This window comes from Fukomys damarensis, unplaced genomic scaffold (genome assembly GCF_012274545.1).
Source record: "Fukomys damarensis isolate Sample0158 unplaced genomic scaffold, DMR_v1.0_HiC HiC_scaffold_38, whole genome shotgun sequence".
In the NCBI taxonomy this organism is placed as follows: Eukaryota; Metazoa; Chordata; class Mammalia; order Rodentia; family Bathyergidae; genus Fukomys; species Fukomys damarensis.
The window spans coordinates 33,538,461-33,558,594 of NW_022900950.1; the positions used below are offsets into that span (position 1 = coordinate 33,538,461).

Consider the following 20,134-nt stretch of genomic DNA (forward strand, 5'->3'; position numbering starts at 1 on the left):
AAAAAAAAAAAAAAAAAAAAAAAGAAAAAAGAAATCAAATCGAAACCACTGGAACGTGATTTATTGAGTGCCAAGTATGTATATCCATTTGGAAGACCAAAATATGCCACCCCAACATATGAAGGACAGTTGAGCTGAAGGCAACTAAGCAGTACATACAAGAAAGCTCTGTGCCTTCTCTGTATTATCCTAAAAGCAGAGCATAGATTTATAGACAAAAACTATCTTACTCTGCCTTCCACCACGGAGAGCAAAGTTAACCACTAAAGCCTATGGATGGTTCTTGAAGCATCTGCTTTCACAAGTTTTAATTACTAACCTTTGTCTCAGTCGTTTACCTCCCCCTATGTTGCTGGCTGCCTCTAAAGACTCACCTGCTACCCCTCTAAAATTTCACTGTTCTCTGTTGGAGGTGCTATATAAGCTGGAACTCTGAGAAACTTTTTTGAGAACTATTCATTCCCTGGGTATCCCCCAAATAAATGTCAAATACACAGGGTAATAAACTTTTGTTGGTTTTTCTCCCTTTGACCCATTTTTTGTTATAGGGTCTGTTCCAACTAATAAATGTCCAAGATTTTTCTTCCCCTCCAGTTCCAAATCTGTGGTAGGCCTGCAGATACAGGCAGGTCACTGAGCGCAGTCATTCTGAGATCACAGTGCTCACAGTATAATCTGGAAGACAGTGGTCCCCAAAAGAGGGAAATAATTATATCATTGCAAAAATCTAAAAAAGATAAAAGAAAATCTGAGAAGTAATAAGTGTTACATGGTAGGCCCAGACAATGAGTCAGGGAAAGCTGCATAGAGAAACTGTTTAAGATTTAGAGATGGGAAGGATCACAGAGATCACTGCAGGTGATGTGATGGGAGGGAGGGCTTGGTGGTCCCAAGCAGAGCTGCTAAGCGTGGCAAGGATGTCCCAGAATGATTACAGGGAACACAAGGCTGCAAGAGGAAGCGGAGGGGCAGGTGAGGAGTGGCGCATACTTGGCTTTGCAGGCCATGAAGGAGCTGGCCTGCAGTATAACCCGTGAGCCCCAGGAAGACAGCAGAGGGGACGCTGAGTTATGCATGTTTTTAAAGACTCAAGTGGCCACAGAGTGAAGATATAATTAGCAAGATCAAGAGTGGGTGTTGTGAGACCAGTCCGGAGATGGTAGCAGTGGTTTAAATGAGACGGCATAGCAGCTCTGACCAAAGCCACACAACCATTTATCCACTTACTCACTCATCTATGCAGGAAGAATTGTAATGTGTTCCAGGCACCATGCTAGGCTTGTTAAGGGAGCAGCACACAAGACAGACCAGGCTTCTGTTCTCAAGAAGTTTGCATCTGGTGGAGACAAATATGGAGATGGCTGGGAAAAACAAATAGTGGGCGGAAGACAATCGAGGAGTCCAGCCAGTGGAAGGTGGATGTGGGGTTGAGGGAACAGGAAGTATAGAGGATATACTCAAGCATCTGGCTTATATTACTAGAATAATAGCTATCATGAACTGAACTGATTGTGACAGAATCAGACTTTGGGGAAAGATCATTAGTTTTGTTTTTGACATTGTCTTATTCTGTTTTTCTGCTATTTAAGACTGGGTAACTTGTCAACAGTAAAAGTTTATTTGGCCCATGGTCCTGAAGGCAAAGCCTAAAAGCAAGGCATTGGCACCCGGCAAGTGTCAACATGGCAAAAGGCAGGAGGGCGAGAGAGCGCAAACCCAAAAGAGCAGGAGAGGCCAAACTCGCTTTTATTATAGCAAACTCATCCTCAAATAACTAACCCAGTCCCGTAACAATGACATTAATGCACTGTGACTAATACATCTCTCCTTAGTCACCATCTCCTAACACTGCTGTTCTGGAATTAGGTTTCCAGCACATGAGTTTTGAGGTACACATTTGACATGCTGAATTTGAGGTGATTTTACCTTGCATAATAGCTGTGGCATTTAAATGGTAGTGTCTCAAAGTGCACTGACCAGAATCAGGTATTAATTGCTCAAGAAATTTTAGCCACCTGTGCTGTAAAAATCGCCATATAAAAATCTCCCAAGGGAGTAAAAAATAGAGGTGTCTGAAATGGTTGTACCAAGTGACTTGTTTTCTACTTGAGTAGACTAGGGAAACATTCCATAGACCAACACCTGAGACGCTGGAGAAGAACTTGACCCCAAGAAGGAAAATGAATTATATCTCACCCTATCCCAAGCAGCTGGGAGCTGCATCAGTTCTGAGATGGAGCCGAACTGGGGAAAAATCTCTCGAATACTCCAATGTCCTAGGATACCCCCAGCACTAGCTAGGAGAAAGAAATTCCCGGTTTGGCTCTTCTTTCAGGTACTTCTGGAAGGCAGTTTGAAAAGGACCAAGGTTCATGTTGTAGTCAGGGCTGTATAGCTCAGGAGTACGAACTGGATGGAATCCTCAGCAATTTGCAGGGTCTTCTCTAATATCAAGGACTTTCCAGGAGAATGTAGGGGGCGCACCAGAAAAACATGCAGGACAAGCCACTGACCAGCCAGCTACTCTAAAATCTACTTAAAAATCAAAAAGAATGATACAGAAAGGAAGGGTGTGCTCAGAGAAGGTCAAATTCAGGATAAGGGATTACGTAGGGGCCGGGAAGGGTAGACTGCCGATTTGCCCTTGTTGGACAGAGACTCTTACGATCTTTTCTTCCTTTGACCATACATGAAGGCAACTGTTGGTCACAGATGTGTAATCCAAGCACCTGGTTAAAATAGAACTGGCCTACAGGGCTGAGGATCTAGCTAAGTTAGTTCCACTGCCTGCAAATTCAAGGTAGACAGTTTGATCCCAAGTATCAACCACAACAACAACAACAACAAAGAACTGGCCTGTAGAATGTGCATAACCTGGTCAATCATATCCTAAAGACTACGGAGGGGTGGGGGGTAGTTAACTTGGGACCAAGTGATGTCGGCTTGCAGTTCTGTGCTTTATGCAGTATTGAACTCTTCAACTTCTCCAATGTTTGTTAGTTCATACAGTATTTATTGAGCAATCACTGTACTATGTGCCATAAATGGTGCTAGATGATGGGGTTACCACAACGTGAACCCACAAGTGATACCTTTATAAGGGTGGGACAAGAGGCGGAGAGTGAAAGGAGGCAAAGGGGGAGGGAGCTAGTATTTTACCCAGTGTCTTCACTGATCTGTTGATTCAAACCTCAAGAGGGGAAATGGAGAATATACCAGAAGCAGTCACATCCCACACAATATTAGGATTGATTTCAGTTTTATTTCAAATATACACAAATAGAATCAGAGACGTTTGTTTTGGAAATTTCTAGCATCTGGAGCATGGCTGCAATCCAGAAAGCCATAGCTGAGATTCAGTTCTGAAAACATTTTCTGTCTTTATCACAGGAAGGATGACAACAAGGAGAGATTGGCTGTGGATGGAATTCTTTTTTCCCCATGTTCTTGAATACTGATGTTTCGGATTTGACTTCAGAATTGGACAGAAAAAGCATCGCATCCAAAGTTGTCTATTTGAAAATATGCCAAGTCATTCCATGGGGAGATTTATAATTTGGTCCAAGACTGATTTTATGCCTAAAGCAAACAAAGTAAGTGCTTTATTGCTAAGGGGATAATTAGTTAATATTTGTAAAGAGTTTTGAAGATGAAAAATACTCTATAAATGTTAAGTATTATTACTCTCCCAGTAGTTCTATTGCTTTTGTATTATATAAGAATACTTGTTCTTTTAGCCTGGTTATGGATTCTCACAGTGAACATGGAAGAAAAAAAGAACAGCAAGAGTTCACGAAAGAATGAAACCCACTGGTTTTTGTTTATTTTAAAGGAATTTCTATAACTGAAGACAACTTTCTTAGCATCTCATGAAGAAAAGAATACACAATTAACAATTCTTTTTATTCTACATGTTGGCATTGCTTTCCCTTGCCTCCCCTTCAGTCCTGCTTTCTCTGGGCCAGTGGGTGGAAGAGATTTTTTTGAAAGTTGAGCCTTGCAGAAGGAGAGGTAGCTGTGGCATCCTGCTGACAGCCAGACTGCACAGAGAGGACAGGGAAAATTGTCCAGGCTCAAGGAGACAGAATTCTGCTAGGTGTGCCATTAAGTTTTTGAAAGTAGGTAGCTCATAGGGATGATTTCCCTCCATGTCACACAGCATAACCATGGATTTGGTGACAATATAGCCAAGTGTAACCCAGATTACTTCCAGGAGCACTGTGACATGAGTCATTTCTTAATTAACGTAGTACCCAAGACAGGTATGGAGGGAGCAGTCTTTGTGGGAAGCTCCTGGTGACATCAGACATTAGTGTAAACACTGACACATGGAATCAAGAGGCTTGGGGCCCTAAGCCAGCATTCGTGGGGAAGTAGCAGACCAGCCAGATACTGGTAGTAAATTGCTGCTGCTGTAGGTGACTCCTTTGCCCCAAGCCAGGCACTTCATCCTTTTAAGACTGGATAGGGAGCAAAGATATGGACATGTTCCTAACTAAGATCAGAAAGTAGCTGTGCATGGTGTTGCATGGCTGCAATTCTAACCAATCAGGAAGCTAGGCAGGAGATCCATAAGTTTGAGGCCAGCAACATCATTAGATCCTGTTACAAAATTGAAAAAAAAAAAAAGAGGCCAGCAATGTAGCTCAGTGCTGCTCCAGTGCCACACACACACACACACACATACACACACACACACACACACACACACACGAAGAGAAATGAGGAAATGAGTCAGGTTACTCCGGGGTGATAGAAGTAGAGACACTACAGAATACAGGTTCAAGTCTAGCAGGAAACTAGCTTCTTTCACGTTTCCAAATGAAATGTCAGCTAATCATAGACCAGTACACAAAATGCACTGACCAGCTATCAAAAGTCCATTTTTGTAGATGGAATCAATTTTTTGAATTGATTTTCTTGTACTAAGCAATATAAGAGGGCCTATGACCAAGCTTTGGAAATCATTTTTCAGTGTTTGGGGAATTCCATTGCTATTCTATGAATCTCCCATCTTCTAGATTTTACACAGTTTGAATGAAATGCGCTATTTTGGGAAATGTGATAAACCCTTGGGCATGTTCACGAATAAAACCACTTTTCAAAATTTATTTCAATGTTTTCACCTCCACAGAACAGTCACACTACTGGTGTCTTTGCTGTAGATGGTAGAATTTACCCACTATCTTTGGAAGGCTTCAAGTGGCTCTAGGGAATGTTTCTTCCCCATTATTCCTCAAGGTTCCCACATTCCCCTAACAGTATGAAAGACACCCTGGGGATAAACTACAATTCCTTTAGTCTTTGGACATTTAACTGTTACAGGCCACCTGACATGGCATCTGAGTAATTTTAACCCCTGCCTTATTTTGAGTCAGCAATGGCAAGGGTCCAGGAGGAAGAGATGCAAGGACTCCAGGGGTAAGCATCTTCCCAGAGAAAAGTGGGGGCAAACCAATCTCTCCTTCTCCCATTTAATGTACCTTCCATGCTCTCCATCATAGGAAGATAGTCCTAGGGTACTGGGGAGGCAGAAACTGCGAGGAAATCATTAAACAGATGTGCTTTCTTCTGCTTTCAGCCTTGCTTGTAAGGATTGCCCGTGTGGGAGCTAGGCCAGAATCATCTATGTCTTATGTTATTGTTTGAGTATTCCTTTCCAAAACTCATGTTCACATTTAATTCCTAGTGCAACAGTGTTAGGTGGTGGAGCCTGACAGGAGTTGCTTAGGATGGGAGGCTCCACCTTCATGGATTGATCTACTGTAAAAGGGGTCTATAGGAGTGAGTTCAGTCTCTTTCACCTTTCGACAATGTACCTGATGGTGTTCTCTAAGGGGTTGAGCATTCAAAATACCATCTTAGAAGTAGAGACCAGATTCTCACCACATACCGAACCTGCGGGCACCATGATTTTGGACTTCCCTGCCTCTAAGACTGTGAGAAATATTTTGTTTTAAATAAATTACCCAGTCTCAGATTTCTGTTGCAGCACTCCACGATGAGCTAAGACTCCCCAATTCCTTAATTCCTATGGTGTTTAAACTAAACACACTAGTGAGGCTGGCAGAGTCTCATTTTAGCAGTAAAATTGCCAAGGACCTAACAAAAGTGGGAGGGTCTTTGTAGGTTTGTTGTTGTTGTTTTTGTTTTGTTTTAGGATAACCTAAACCTCAAAAGGTCAGGCTAGGGATTTAGCTCAGTGATGCTGCCACCTGTGTCCCAAAACAAGGTTGTGAGTTCAATCTCTGGTATGAAAAAAGGGGGACATCACTACAAGAAAAACAGCCTGGGCACCAAACCAATACCATCTATCAGTCTTCTGACTCTCCACCTCTCCCTCATATTTTCATGTGTTCACCTCAAGAAGGCTGATAAAGAAATCTGCCATGAGTACAATTGCATTTTGTGTTGTGTGTGCATCTCTGTGGGTGCATGTATGCATGTTGTACATGAACCTATGTCTAGTGTGTGACTAAGAGCAGCATTAGCATAGAAGGCAGTGATGTCTCTGACCACTGATCACCACCCCACCTCCCAGCAAATAGAGGAATGGGCTGCATCACCACTGCTGGGCCTCCCTTTTCACTGCTTTTTAGTTTTGCTGTCTTCAATGTTATTTTTTGATATAGGTTTGCTCCCAGGTGAGATTCAAAGTTGCTGAAGGACAAAGCATTCTTCACTGATTCCCTGAGGCTTGCCCGCTCTATAGTTAAGTTCCCTCCTTAAACTTCCCTCAGATGAATGCTTTGTGTGGGTCACCTGCTCCCCCTGATAAAGCCATGCAATGTGAGCTCCTGCTGGGCAGGGCTCTGCTGGCCTTACTAGTGTGTCCCTCAGGCTCAACATATGTAGTCAATGAAGAGATGTATGTTAAACAAACCTGAACAAATGCAGAATGAGTAGTGCCCTGAATAGATGGTTTGGTAGCCACAATGGTGAGTAAGCCAGTGATGTCTTACAGCAACATAAAACAAAAATCCCAAGCAGGAGGATTGCAGATTCAAGGTCAGCCTGGGCAATTTACCGAGACCCTATCTTTAAAAATTTAAAACAGGGCCATAGATGGAGCTCAGTGGTGAAGTGCTTGCCTAGTATGACTTCAGTCCTTAGCATTGCAAGCCAACAAAAAAATCCAAAACTCCCCAGAATCCCAACCATCTCCTATTTCCAGAGGTATAGAGAAGGGTCTTCCCCAGAAAAGAAAGTGAAGTACTTGGCTGAGATGCTATGGCATATCACATGACAGTGAAACCATCCACATGGCCCTGGAGCTCCCCATCCAAGCCTCAAGCATAGCAGTATATCTGCTGGAAACTTTCCCAAGCTTTCTGGAAAAGGATGTCTCTCTGTGGATACCAGATCTCTCCAGAATATAGTCCATGAGATGAAAGGCAGCTGGAGAGCATATTGGGTCCTTTTATAGCCAGAATGAGAAGGAGAAATCATAGCAGCCCATCAGTCCTGAGTCCTCCATACTTCTGTCTTAGAATAGACACATTTGCAAGCAAGGGTCACCTTTAGGCACTGTTATGATTTAGACCTAAAATGTCCCCCAGAAATCTCATTTGTTCAGAGGTGGGTGGGGATTTTGAAATGTGATCGGATCATGGAGGTGCTGTATGGTACTCATCAATGGATTGAGCCACTGATGAACTCAGAGACAACATGCTATTAGGTGGTGGGGCCTGGTAAGAAGAGGTCACTGGGGACATAACCCAGAAGGGTGTATTCTTAACCCTTGCTCTTGCTTTTTCTTTCTCTGCTCCCTGGCTACAATGGGCTGAGCAGCTTCTCCTCTGTCATGCACTTCAACCACTAGAGCCAGCTGACCGTGCATGGACTGAATTCTCTGAAATTCTGAGCCAAAATAATCCTCGCCTCCTTTAAGTTGCAGATGTCAAGTATTTTGCCCAGTGAAGGAAAGGACCTAAATCAGATAATCTGTTTTTGTGTGACTGATTAAAAAGGTTTCTATGTGTGAAGCCACCTATTAAATACATTCTGTCACTAGAGGATTCTAGGGCAGGTAGAATTAGGGGGCACAACTTAGCCATCACTCCAGGAAGAGGTTTCCAGGATGTCCCACTGTATTAAAGGAGGTAGACTTTGGAATACGGTGGGTCTGTGTGGCCATCGATTCCTTCAGGGTCCTTTTGCTCACTCCTCACTTGCACTACACTGCTCCACCATCCTACCATGCTATTCTGTCTGCTTCGCCAGACTTCATTTTGCTGGAGGATGATGCATTACATATTAAAACAACATCATGAATAACAAAGATGGTGAATGATGATCACAGTGGGCTAGATTCTGTTGAGATTATCCATGTCATCTGTATGCTTTAAAAGCTTTTTCTTGGTTGGAGACACCCCAGTGTCTCAGGACATGGTCACAGTGCAGTGTGTTCATCTTTTTCACCCACTCACTTACCCTTCAGGAACTCTTTTATTTTGGCCTCTGTGCACTCTATGTTGTTCTCTATCTAAGATGAATATCATCTATATTGAGCAAGACAGTTGGGGCTGGCAGCAGAACCACTGAGCTAAATCCCCAGCTCTGAGCAAGATAGTTGGGAACCAATCCTCTTATAGATATGGTCAAGGGAGATGATTTTTATTATCTCTCTAAATAACACACATCATATTAAAGACCTTTTTTGTTACAGTATCTACATAGCTCTTAAACTATTTATTAGCTGATTGATTGACTTGTCAAACACTATTCTAAATGTTTAATTTGTTAGCTTCATGTTACTGTAATAAACACGAGATAAATCAATTTAAAAAGAAGGAAGGTTTATTTCGGCTGACAGCTTAGAGCCTTCAGTTCACAGTCAGTTGACCCTGTTGCTTTTGGACATATAGCAAAGCAGTACATCATGGAAGGGAGCACAAGGTAGAAGAAGCTGCTCACCCCATGGCAACTGAGAAGAAAAGATAAAGAAAGAAGGAGGCCAGGGTTCCAGCATTCCCTTCAAGGGCATGGCCCTGCTGACTGGAAGACTTCCAACTAGACCCCACCTCTTCAAGGTTCCACTCCTCCAGATCGTGCCACAGGCTGGCTGCTACCTATCCCAAAGCACTCAACATGTTTCAAATCAATCCTCAGCAGTCATGATTTGGGTACTACTGCCACCTGCATTTCCAGTCTAAGACTAAGACTCCCTTAGGCTCAGAGAAGTTAAGTAACTTATCCCAGGTCATACAGCTCAAAAATTTTAGAGATAACATTCATACTCATGCATTCAGACTTCATAACCAGTAAGTAACTTCTCATTATATTCCCCTCAAATTTGGAAATAGATCTTTTAATTGATATGGTTTTACTAGATGTAGAGAATACTTGGCCAGCATTCATTGAACCATGACTTTCTATATAACATTTATTTAATATGATGTCTTAAAAAAGTAAGCCAGTTTTAACATATGGCAAAAGGATAAACTGACCCATTGAAACAGTAGAGAAAAGGCTGTCTGTGCCTTGTTCATGAGAGGAGTGCTCAATTCTCAAAGTGACTCCTTCATAAAGTATGTAAGGGTGCTTTTGAGTAGCCTCTATAGAACCTTTGCCTTGAGTTTCCCTTTTAGAACCCAACACCCACATCAGAATGACGCTCATATAGGTAAACCACCACTTAGCACCAAACCTCAGTGGTGTTTGTGTCCGATACTATAGATACTGTAGTGAAAATACTTCACAGGGACCACAAATGTGTAACGTGCCTTGAACATTGATGAATAATCATTGAATGAGTGGATGGATGGATAAGGCTCACCAAATCGGGACTGGTGGCTAGGTGTTCTCGCCTTCCAGAGAATGAATTATACAAATTCTTGCTATTCTCAAGTATTCAGTGACTTATGGTAGTTGGAGAGCATGAGCTTGGGGGTTAGAGTTAAGATTAAGATGCAGAATTTGTGCTCAAGCCTCCTAATGTACCAAACACCTTCAACTCTAACTCTACCCTAAAATCATGTTATATTAAAAAGGTAGTGAAGTTCTGAGACTTCACAAGTTTAGTTTTTATTTGAGGCTATACACAGAGTTTTGGGAAGTAACTTGTGGCTATAATATGTTGTATTGGAGCAAAATAACTCTGTGCAAAGGCCCAGGAAAATCAGTGTACCTGCTTAAAAACTTGATTTAGCTCTCTTTTGTCAACCTATACATGCAGGTCAGAGTAAGCTTCCTCTATCTTCTCCTTTACCCAATCCTTAATTCTCACAAAGCAATTAAAACTATAGGGTTGATGTATAATTGATAATGTGAAATAGAAAGAAAGGGCTAAAGGAGTAGGGGAAGTGGAAAGGGTAGGGGAAAGGAAAAAAAGGGAAAAGAGAAAATATGAGAAAAGGAAAAAAATGGAAACAAAGTCTTTGTAAATAGTGAAGGGTAGGGCCAGGGATTTAGCTCAGTGGTTCTGCTGCCTGCCTCCCAAGCCCAAGGACTCAAGTTCAATCACCGGTACAAAAAAAAAAAAACAAACCATAACAACAACAACAACAACAACAACAACAACAACAAATAGTGAAGGGTGGACAGGGTGAAGGGAAGGCAGGGGATTGGGGAAAAAATAAGAACCAAGATCTGTCATGTAAAGGTACAAGATCCCAATGGTGAATGTAATTGTACTGTATACCTAAAAAGTACCAGTAAATGTATTTAAAAAACTACAGGTGTTGAATTAATAATAGCCAAGAGGTGGAAGTAAGTGCTCATCCATGGCTAAATGGATAAGGAAGATGTGGTACCCACACAGAATGGAATATTTTTCAGGCTTAAAAAGGAAGAAAATTTTGACACTTGTTACAACATGGATGAACTTTAAAGACATATGCTATGTGAAAAAAGCCAGTTGTAAAGACAATTACTGCATAATGCCACTTATATGAGTTACTAGAATGGACAAATTCCTAGGTACAGACAGTAGTATGGTGGTTTCCCAGGGCCGGGGTAAGTGGATATGGGGAATTCCTGCTAAAGGGGACAGAGTTTAAATTTAGGAAAATGAAAATGTTCTGGGGGTTTGTCACACAACAGTGTAAAATATATGTATCATTGCTGAGCTGTGCACTTAAAAATGTACATATATATGTATATGTGTGTGTGTGTACCATAATTAAATAAATAAAATTTTAAAGTAAAAAATATACATAGGGTTATGGCTCACTATGGTTCACTATACTATTTGCACCACTGAGACCTCACTTCCTGCTTAGGGATCACTGCCCATATATGCATATCCTCTCTCTCTCTCTCTCTCTCTCTCTCTGTCCTTGTACTGGGGATTAAATCCAGGTTTTCTCACTGAGTTAGATCCCTGGTCTCACTAAATTTCTAAATTGCCTAGGCTGGGCTAGAATCTGTGATCCTCTTGCCTCAGTCTCCCAGAATGCTGGGATTATAAGTGTGTGCCACCACACTCAGCTTATTTTTCTTAAACAGAGACTTGAAAACATTTTGCTTGCATGACAGCAGCCCACATCATGAGAAAATAACTCCTGTGCAGTGGCCTGGGGTACTGTCCCAACCTTGTTCTACTGCCCAGCCTGAGAGGCTACAGAAAGTGGAGGTTTCAAGACCAAAGGGTGTGTGGTTGCAAAGCCCTCAGAACAGTTCCCTGCAGGTAAGTATTTGATTAAAGGAAAGATGAGGCTAAACAGGGGAGGATGGCAGCTCTCTGTCAAATCTTCTAAGGGAATAAAGGAAAATTGATTTGTCTTTTGAAAAAATTCATCTTTATTAAAAAAAATCCACCCATGATCCCTGTATATGCCTGTCACATCAACATGAGGCTTACTATTGGTTATGTATTTTTTTCTTTTGGTTTGTTGCATTTCCATCTCTTCCACCATTTTAAACTGAGAAACAGTATTGTGTAAGAGTTCATATTATGACTGTATAATGAAATACATTTAGGGCCAGGGATTTAGCTCAGTGGTGCCTCTGCCTGCCTTGCAAGTGGAAGTTCAATCTGAGTTCAATCCCCACTACCAAAAAAGAAACATATTTATAGTAAAACTACTAATGACACAAGCATAAAATCAACTTAGCTACATGTCTGGCCCCAAGGTTTCACACACATATGAATAACAGTGTTCATGTAGAAATTTCATTTTCAGGTTTACCTTCTCAGGAATAGCATCCTCATGTGTGATACACAGACATGCAAAATGAGAGGTGGATGAAACTAGCATGGGAAGAAGGAAACCTGGTTTCTGTCTCTGGCTGTATCTCACACAAATCAGATCACCTCTCTAGAACCTTAGTTTGTCTTGGACAAAGGCATAGATTATGAGATTATTTCTCTCATGCCTCTCATTCTGGCTTTTCATGACTCTGATTTCATGATCATGTTCAATGTGTCCATGTGTTGCTCAAGCAAAACAAGGCACTTGGTATCAAAGAAGGTTGAAAAAAGGCTCAGTTTTTTACACACTGAGACCAGAAAGTGGAATAAATAAGATGTTTAGAGGGGTCTCAATAACAAAGGTTGAAATAAGAAGGTATTTCTGTTTATCGCTTGACTTTCCTCCAACTGAAGTTCATACCTCCTGAGCATTTTCAATTACACTTCATTTTAAATATCTTTAAATAGCTTTCAACAGTTTTCCAGTACTTTTCTTTAGAGCCTATGTAAGTTATGTGTAGTTTAAATAAATGAAAAATGCAAACAAATTGTTAATGAGATCACATAGATAATGCTCACTGGGGCTCTGCTTTGGTCAATGTAATGATAAACTGTCTTCAATATTTATGAATATCCTGATCTCAGGGCTTTTTTTTTTTCTTATAGTGCCTTCCGGGATGAAAATCTTCTATAGGCAATAAGATTTGTAAACAATTTCCTTGCCATGTAGTGAAGCTGTATTTATCAAACTGAGTTTAAAATGTACTGAAGTGAAATAAATTAAGTTAGAATGAATCCATTTAGGAACTTTAGTTCATCTGCATTACAGACTCATTATGAAGTCAGAATATGGCTTCATCAATTACTATCAGGGACCAGACTAGCATGTGTTCTCAATACACTGAATCCCCAGTTTCTTTAGAAACACTCTCCCATCTCCCCAGTCTTCTGTAGTCCATAGCAACTGACTGGGATGACTGCTTTTTCACATTAGTTCATCTCTGGATTACTGAGGGTCATGCTCTGGGCTTGGCATGTGTCAGGAGTATTTTCTAAGACACACAGTGAAATACGTGTTTTATAGAACCTGCAGTTACTCAATCTCTTGGGCTACTCTGATTGTCTATTGTAAAGAATGTATTGCTTTCAGAGCATTCTCTTCTATCATTCTTTCATCAAACTTGTCTAGTACCCTAATCTATACAAAGAGGAAAAGGAACCTGGAGAGTTTAAGAAACTTGCCTTGAGTCAAGTTGTAAATTACTGATTTAAATGACACAGTCCAAAAAAATGAGAACCAAGACCTGTCATGTAGAGGTACAAGATCCCAACAATGAATGTAACTGTACTGTATCCCTAAAATGTACCAATAAACTCAATTAAAGCTGAAAAAAAAAAAAGTCCAGAGAGAGCTACTCCCACCCTCCTCCTGGCCTCCTTTCCCCTGGAAGCCTATACTTGCCAATTTGAATTTCTTTCAGGTCCTCAGATACCCCACCCACTCTCTCTCATCTACAACCTTGGATTTGCTGTTCTGTCTGCTTTTCCTCCCAAGCCACAGCACTGATGGCTGTGCCCTGCCACACCTCAGTTCCTCTTCCCCAGCTCTGGCATTCCCTACAGGATTTACCTATTTAAATAGAACTTCTTTTGAGGAAAGGAGTATTCCTGCCTCTCTTCCATACTCTGAAGATCTGATGGAGCAAAGCACACAGATGTTTGGTATTTGTTGAATGAGTTAGTTCAGAGGTGAATTGTTGATAGGTAAATTGAGGTCATTTTGACTGTATTTTACACCTACTCAAGCCCTCACACAACTAATCCTACACCAACAGTCACCAGAAATGGGGACAATAAATTTTTTCCTCTTCAATGCCAATCAACCCAATGTTAGTTCTCAAGATGAGTTTGGAGGCAATATATTCAACTGACCACTTTAGCATGTCATTTGTGTCTACTGACCAAGGAATGAGAGTACAAGACAGGGTAATGTAATAATAATAATAAAATGAAATCAAAGGAAACGAAGTAGTACTCAATCTGTAGGAAAATCGGTGAGACAAAAACCATTGCTCTTGGAAACAATGGAGGCATATTTGACAAAATCCATCGTAGGGACAAAGCACAAACTCCTGGGCCCTTAACCTTTTACTTACTGAAAGCATGATTTGCTTCTGGAGCAGTCGTGAAATGGAACCTGCTTTTTCTAAAAATAAAACAAAAGCAAGAAAAAAAACTCAGTGACTCCTTGACACTACAAATTCTCAAGGTGTTACTAGATTGGGGTTCTTGTCCAGGTTCTTGGTGTCCTAAACAAAAAATTAAGTAGGACACTCAAAAGGAACAGCAAGGTCAAAAATTTATTGAAAGTGAAAGTAAACTCCACCCACTGAGGGAGGACCAATGAGGAGGCCTGTTATTGAGGGTGTTAAACTTTAGGATTTGGGGCAGGATTAAAGGGTTGGCCTAAGGTTTTGCTCTTGCCGGAAGAACAGCTTGACTCTGTCCTTCCATTGGTTTGTGGAATTTTTGACATATTATGGCCTTTGGATGAACTGTCATGATGCCCAAAGCCCATAGAGGCGTATTTCAAAACAGCATAGCTGATGACATGGTAATAAGGGACTGGGCCAGTCAAGTGTCGCTGATGATCTGTGTCCTGAGATTCGCTGTGCATGAGTTGGGTTAGTTACTACTTTCTCCTTTTGTATTTAGACTGAGACATACTGGTCCTGAGTTAAAGTTTAACTCAGAAGGTGGATTTAGCCTAGAAAGCGGGCTCCAAAGCAGAAAGCGGGCTCTCTTCAGCTGTTGCTAGCTACTTCCTGCCTCAAATGGGTAATTAAAAGCAGAACAAAGCTTGACCTTTATTTTGTATTTTTCCTTTATTACCCTAAAACTTTGGGTCACATCTTTGCTCTGTGTATAGGCACTGCAATCATTTAGGGAGTGTCTGTCTAAAAGTTGGCAATATAAGGTTAATTAGCATTAAATTTATGTAACCTATTTCATTCTTTTTTCAGACTGAGGACACCGAGAGAGTTACAGGGATATTCAACCACCACTGAGCACCCAGAAGTCTTCAGTCATTCCCCTAAACCTACATTTCCCTTGGATTCCAGCAGAGGTTCCACAAAACTGACACTGCTCCAAGCAGATATAGTGATCTCATGGAGGCTGAATTGCACTTTCAAGCAGTAAGCACTCCTTGAGCTATCTTGCAAAACCTGAACTGAAATAATGAGCAACCAGGCCGCTGTCAACCTCAGCTACTCTATAAAAGTTTGTCTTGGGCTGGGGATTTAGCTCAGTGGTTCAGTGGCCTGCCTTGCAGCAAAAAGACCCGAGTTCAATCACCGGTTCCAAAAAAAGCAAACAAACAAAAAAAGCTTGTCTCATTCTTTTGTTAGTGGGCCGGCCTGATCCTCTCCATCAGAGTTCTCCATCCTTTTTCAACCTGAAGTACTTTCTCATTTTCTCTTACTTTCTAAATAGAGCCTACATTTCTCACTGACACATCCTGAAATGCTTTCTGTATGATGTCAAGAACCTGCCCAGGCCAAGTTGAGGTTTCCATATTCTCTTTAGGGGACATCCTTGCATCCCATCTGCTATAGCTTGGGTTTAGATGTCCCCCCACCCAAGCCTCATGCAGACATTGGTGAGACTTTTTTCAGATGTGGCTGCATCTAGAATGTGTGATTGATTCATGGTGCAATGCTTTAAATGGATTAAATGTGTAAGTGCTACCCACCCTAAATAATCTGAATAAAATATAAAAGGGGCAGAAAGATACTGTTAACTTCCCTTTGCTTTTGCTATGTTCCTCCACCATGAACAGTTTCCCCTCTGCCATGTGCTACCCTGCCTTGGAGCTAAGTGATCATGAACTGAAACTTCTATAAACTAAATAAACCTTTTCTCTTTTAACTTTAGTTGTTGGGTATCTTGTCTCAGCAATGAGAGAAAAAAAGTAACCAAGACGCCATCCAATGACATATTCATACCTGAGCAGTGCACTACAGACTCTCTCATATCACCCTCAGAAGCTTATTCTTCTACTTGGCCATAGGCAATTTCAGCTGACCCTGTACTTGCCCTCATAGCATCAGCTTTTCCCTACCCTAATCCTCCACTGTAGCACTCAGCTTCAGGCCTTAAGGCCCAGCTCTCAGGCATTCTTTTCTGCATGATGCTTTGTGATTTGATCTTGTCTAGGCCTTGTGGTAACCTTCCCTGTGGGATTCCCAGACCAAATGCAGGATACCCAGTTACATTTGAGTTTCACACAAATAGTTTTTAGTGCAGTCATCCCTTGTTATCCACTGCAAATTGGTTTCAAGAACCCCAGAAGACACCCAAATCCTTGGATGCTCAAGTACCTTATATAAAAGGGTATAGCATTTGCCTTTCACCTATGCACATAGTCCTGTATATTTTAAATTATCTCTAGTACTTAATACAATGTCAATGCTGTGTGAATAGTTGTCATGCTATTTATTTAGAGAATAATATCAAGGAAAAAAATCTGTACATGTTCAGTATAGAAACAACCACATAGGCCTAACTATATTTTCCACCCATGGTTGTTTAAATCCAAGGATAGTTATGGGCCAGCCCTTTCTCATAAGACCGAAAGTCCTGATGAAGTCAGTAGATTCTAAAATGGAAAATCAGGGCAAAACCAAACCACAAAAAGGCACTGTGTTTCATAATTCTGGACCTAGAATTCAGGCCTGTTTTTAATACTATCACATGATCACTTAGGAATAGACCTCACTTGGAAAATTGCAGTGAATTATTTGATTGTTAGATTACCAAAGAACACAAGTTACCATATGGCATTAGGGATCTACTTAACAACAGTTTCTCCAACGGAGAAACTCTTTTTGCCTGGGCCCTCAGCAGAGTTGGCACAAAAGGTAAAAACACATCACAACCATGGCTAAAGATAAATCTGTGTGAGACCAGGCCTCATGATAAAGATGAAATGACTAGGCCTGCATACTTCCTCAAAAGACAAGCACCAGACCTAATGGAGTCTAGATAAATATCAATCACCCTGGTGGGTTGGCAAGATATCCAGACCCATCATTCACTAGGAAAATCTTTGTTCTTTCCATGCACACTTGTTTCCCCATTGGATCACTATTACTTATACTTGTAACCTCATTGGTTGATCATAGTGTAACCCACATTGTACCATGGGGATTTTGCTCTATAAAATTTCCCTATAAAGTGGGATCCCTGGCCACCCAATCTGGATCCCTCTTGCCTCTCAGGAGCTATCCTCTCAATAAGCATTTTCCTACTCTTAAACTTTGTTCCTAGAATTCACTCTTAGAATTTAAAGAACACAAACTCAGGTATCAGATATCTAACAGGTTGGGAGCTATAATACTTCATATTTCATATCCTGTTTCACTAGGGTTTAGCTCCTACCCTTCTTTTGTATCTTCATCATGATCTACAGAGTGAAGACAAACTCTTGAATGTGGTTTCAAGGCTGTCTGCATTCTGACCCTTCTTCCTGTTTTCTTCTCACCTCATGTTTCATCCACATCTCTCCTGGCTCTACAGATGGGGGAGGAGCCTAAATGAAACTGCATACCACAGCCATTTCTCTACTGATACCTTTTCCTCAGTTTAGATCCCTTCCCTCTTCTCCATCCATCAAAGCCTCATTTGTCATCCCCATTGTTAGCTGTTAGGTAGATACTTTTTTTTTTTTTTTTTTTTTTTTTTTTTTTGAGACAGGGTCTCACTATGTAGTTGAGACTGAACTGGAACTCATTATGCAGCCCAGGTTGGTCTCAAACTCACAGTGATCCTCCTGCCTCAGCTTGCTGAGTGCTGGGATTACAGGCCTGTGCCACCACCCCTGGCAGAGATGCTTTTAAGAACAATCAGCTAAGCTTGTGAGGGGGTAGGGCAGTATACTGTTGCCCCTTTAACCCATGGACTAATTTTCTCATAAAGGCACATAAACATGGGTCTATCAGACCCATGTTTATTCTTTAAAATATTTCTATTGATGAATTATTAATTTTAATTTTATGAGTTTTATTGTATTAAACAAAATAGCACTTAAGAGGAAAAACTCATAAAAAGTATTGAATTTTTAGTATTTATTGAGTGTTTATACAAAAGCATTAAAATTTTCAACATTCACTGTTTTTTGGTGTATAAAGTCTAAAACAAGAATAACAGAAATAGATTCTTATATGACCTTCAATGAAAATTCCAATAGCACTTTACCAAACCAATCTTTATTTTGATTATCATGACTAAAGCAGTCTGCACATATGACAACAGCATGTTCCATACACACATATCACTTACACTGACAGCACATGTTTTTTGCTTTCCTGGCCTTTTTGCAGGACATACTTGACATTTCACTGGTCTTACTGCTTTGTCAGGATCTTCTTATTATGTTATGTAGTTAAAAGGAACATAAAATACTAATAAAATAAAGTCTTAAATTATTAATATATATTATGCATTTAGAATAGTCATCAACATTTTCACATTAGCTGTGTACTTGCTTACAAAACCTAAAAGATAACATCACAAATAAATTCCCATAGTAGCTACAATGAAAATAACAGTGGAACTCTACAACAAAAAGTAAGTTGTGCTTCAATTGTCACACTCAAGGCAGTCTTCACACATGACAACTGCATCTATACACTTGTCTCACACTGATAGCACATGTGCTTAGCTTTTCTTTCCTATGTAGCAGTCTTGTCACCTCTCCATGTTTTGTCAGGAACTTCCTACTATGTTGCACAACATGCATTTAGAAGGGATATGGTATCTATAAAGTAAAATATCAAATATGTAATGAGTGCTTAGAAAAGGCATCAATATTTTCATATCAGCTGTTCACTTGCTTAAGAAAATTAAAAGGTAACATCAGAAATAAAAGACTATGTGAACTACAATGCAAACACAAACAAAAGTCTACTTCAGAAATAATCTTTGCTTCAACTATCACACTCAAGGCAGTCTTCATATATGACAACTTCATTTTCCACATACAAAGTATTGCTTACACTGATGGCATGTATGTTTTGTTTTCCTGTCCTTTTTTGTAGGGCATAGTTGACATCTTTTTGGTTTTCCTGTTGTAGGTCTTTGTGATGCTGTACCTGCCTTGTTCACCTGTCAGCTCACCAGTGTGCTCCACAATTTTTTTTGCCTAGTTCAAATTCTGATCCCCTAAGAAAATGTCTCCATGATATTTTGCACTTGTTATTTTTTTGTAAACTGTAAACTATTTATGCCACTGTGTAAGATTGAGTAAAACAAAAACCATTGGCCAATGCTTTGTGTTTTGAGTGACATCATAGTTGCTGTATAACTCATCAACAACATCTACTCCACCTTTGGTTTTGTTGTAAAAGGTTTCCATCTCAGGCTCTGATTTTTAGATATCCCTATCAGTATTTCCATCATAGTACAATGTTGGCATCAACAATAACAGTTTGTTTTTCTTAGAAATATACAAGGCCAATATAAGTCCTTCTGAAATCTAAAGATTGTACTATATAATTCTCTTTTTTTAAAATTGAAACATTTCATTTGGAATTTCTGCTTCGTTCCTGCAGACAGTTCCTGTGCTGGTCAACTTGTGTTCTGTTAGCAAATGTAACCTCAATTGGAAACTCGTAAGCCAATTGTCTAATATCGCATTTCAATTAGTTTGGGAGATGGAAGCAACAAGTCTGTTCACAACATCATTCAATTTTTCACTATATGAATAAGGACCCAATGGCTGAGTTCCAGGATAAATGTCTAAATTGAAAGCATAATAAGTTGCATTTACAAGGGCATACATTTTATGCCGTATTTCAAACCATCACTTTCATAAGTCTTTTACATTCCTTTGATTATCATGAGAAATCCTGCTGAGTACAGCAAATTTATGAATGCCTTCAGTTCAGCTAGTGATATTTCATAATAAATACATTCTTTACTTGCATTTCAGCCTCTGTG

The 20,134-nt window shown here is 40.4% G+C and overlaps 1 long non-coding RNA gene across 3 annotated transcripts in view; it reads left to right on the top strand.

Moving 5' to 3' along the window:
• The window catches only part of LOC104862132, a 47,633-nt gene extending 27,828 nt beyond the window's left edge, over positions 1-19,805 (top strand). Inside the window, exons 3-6 of one of the 3 annotated variants that reach the window (XR_780206.1) lie at positions 3,391-3,593; positions 11,449-11,629; positions 15,157-15,330; positions 19,747-19,805. This is a non-coding gene — a long non-coding RNA (uncharacterized LOC104862132). Of the gene's footprint in view, positions 1-3,390; positions 3,594-11,448; positions 11,630-15,156; positions 15,474-19,746 lie in introns of those variants that run through there. The other 2 variants (XR_780204.1, XR_780205.1) reach the window with 2 other exon arrangements.
• The last annotated feature ends 329 nt before the right edge of the window (positions 19,806-20,134 follow it).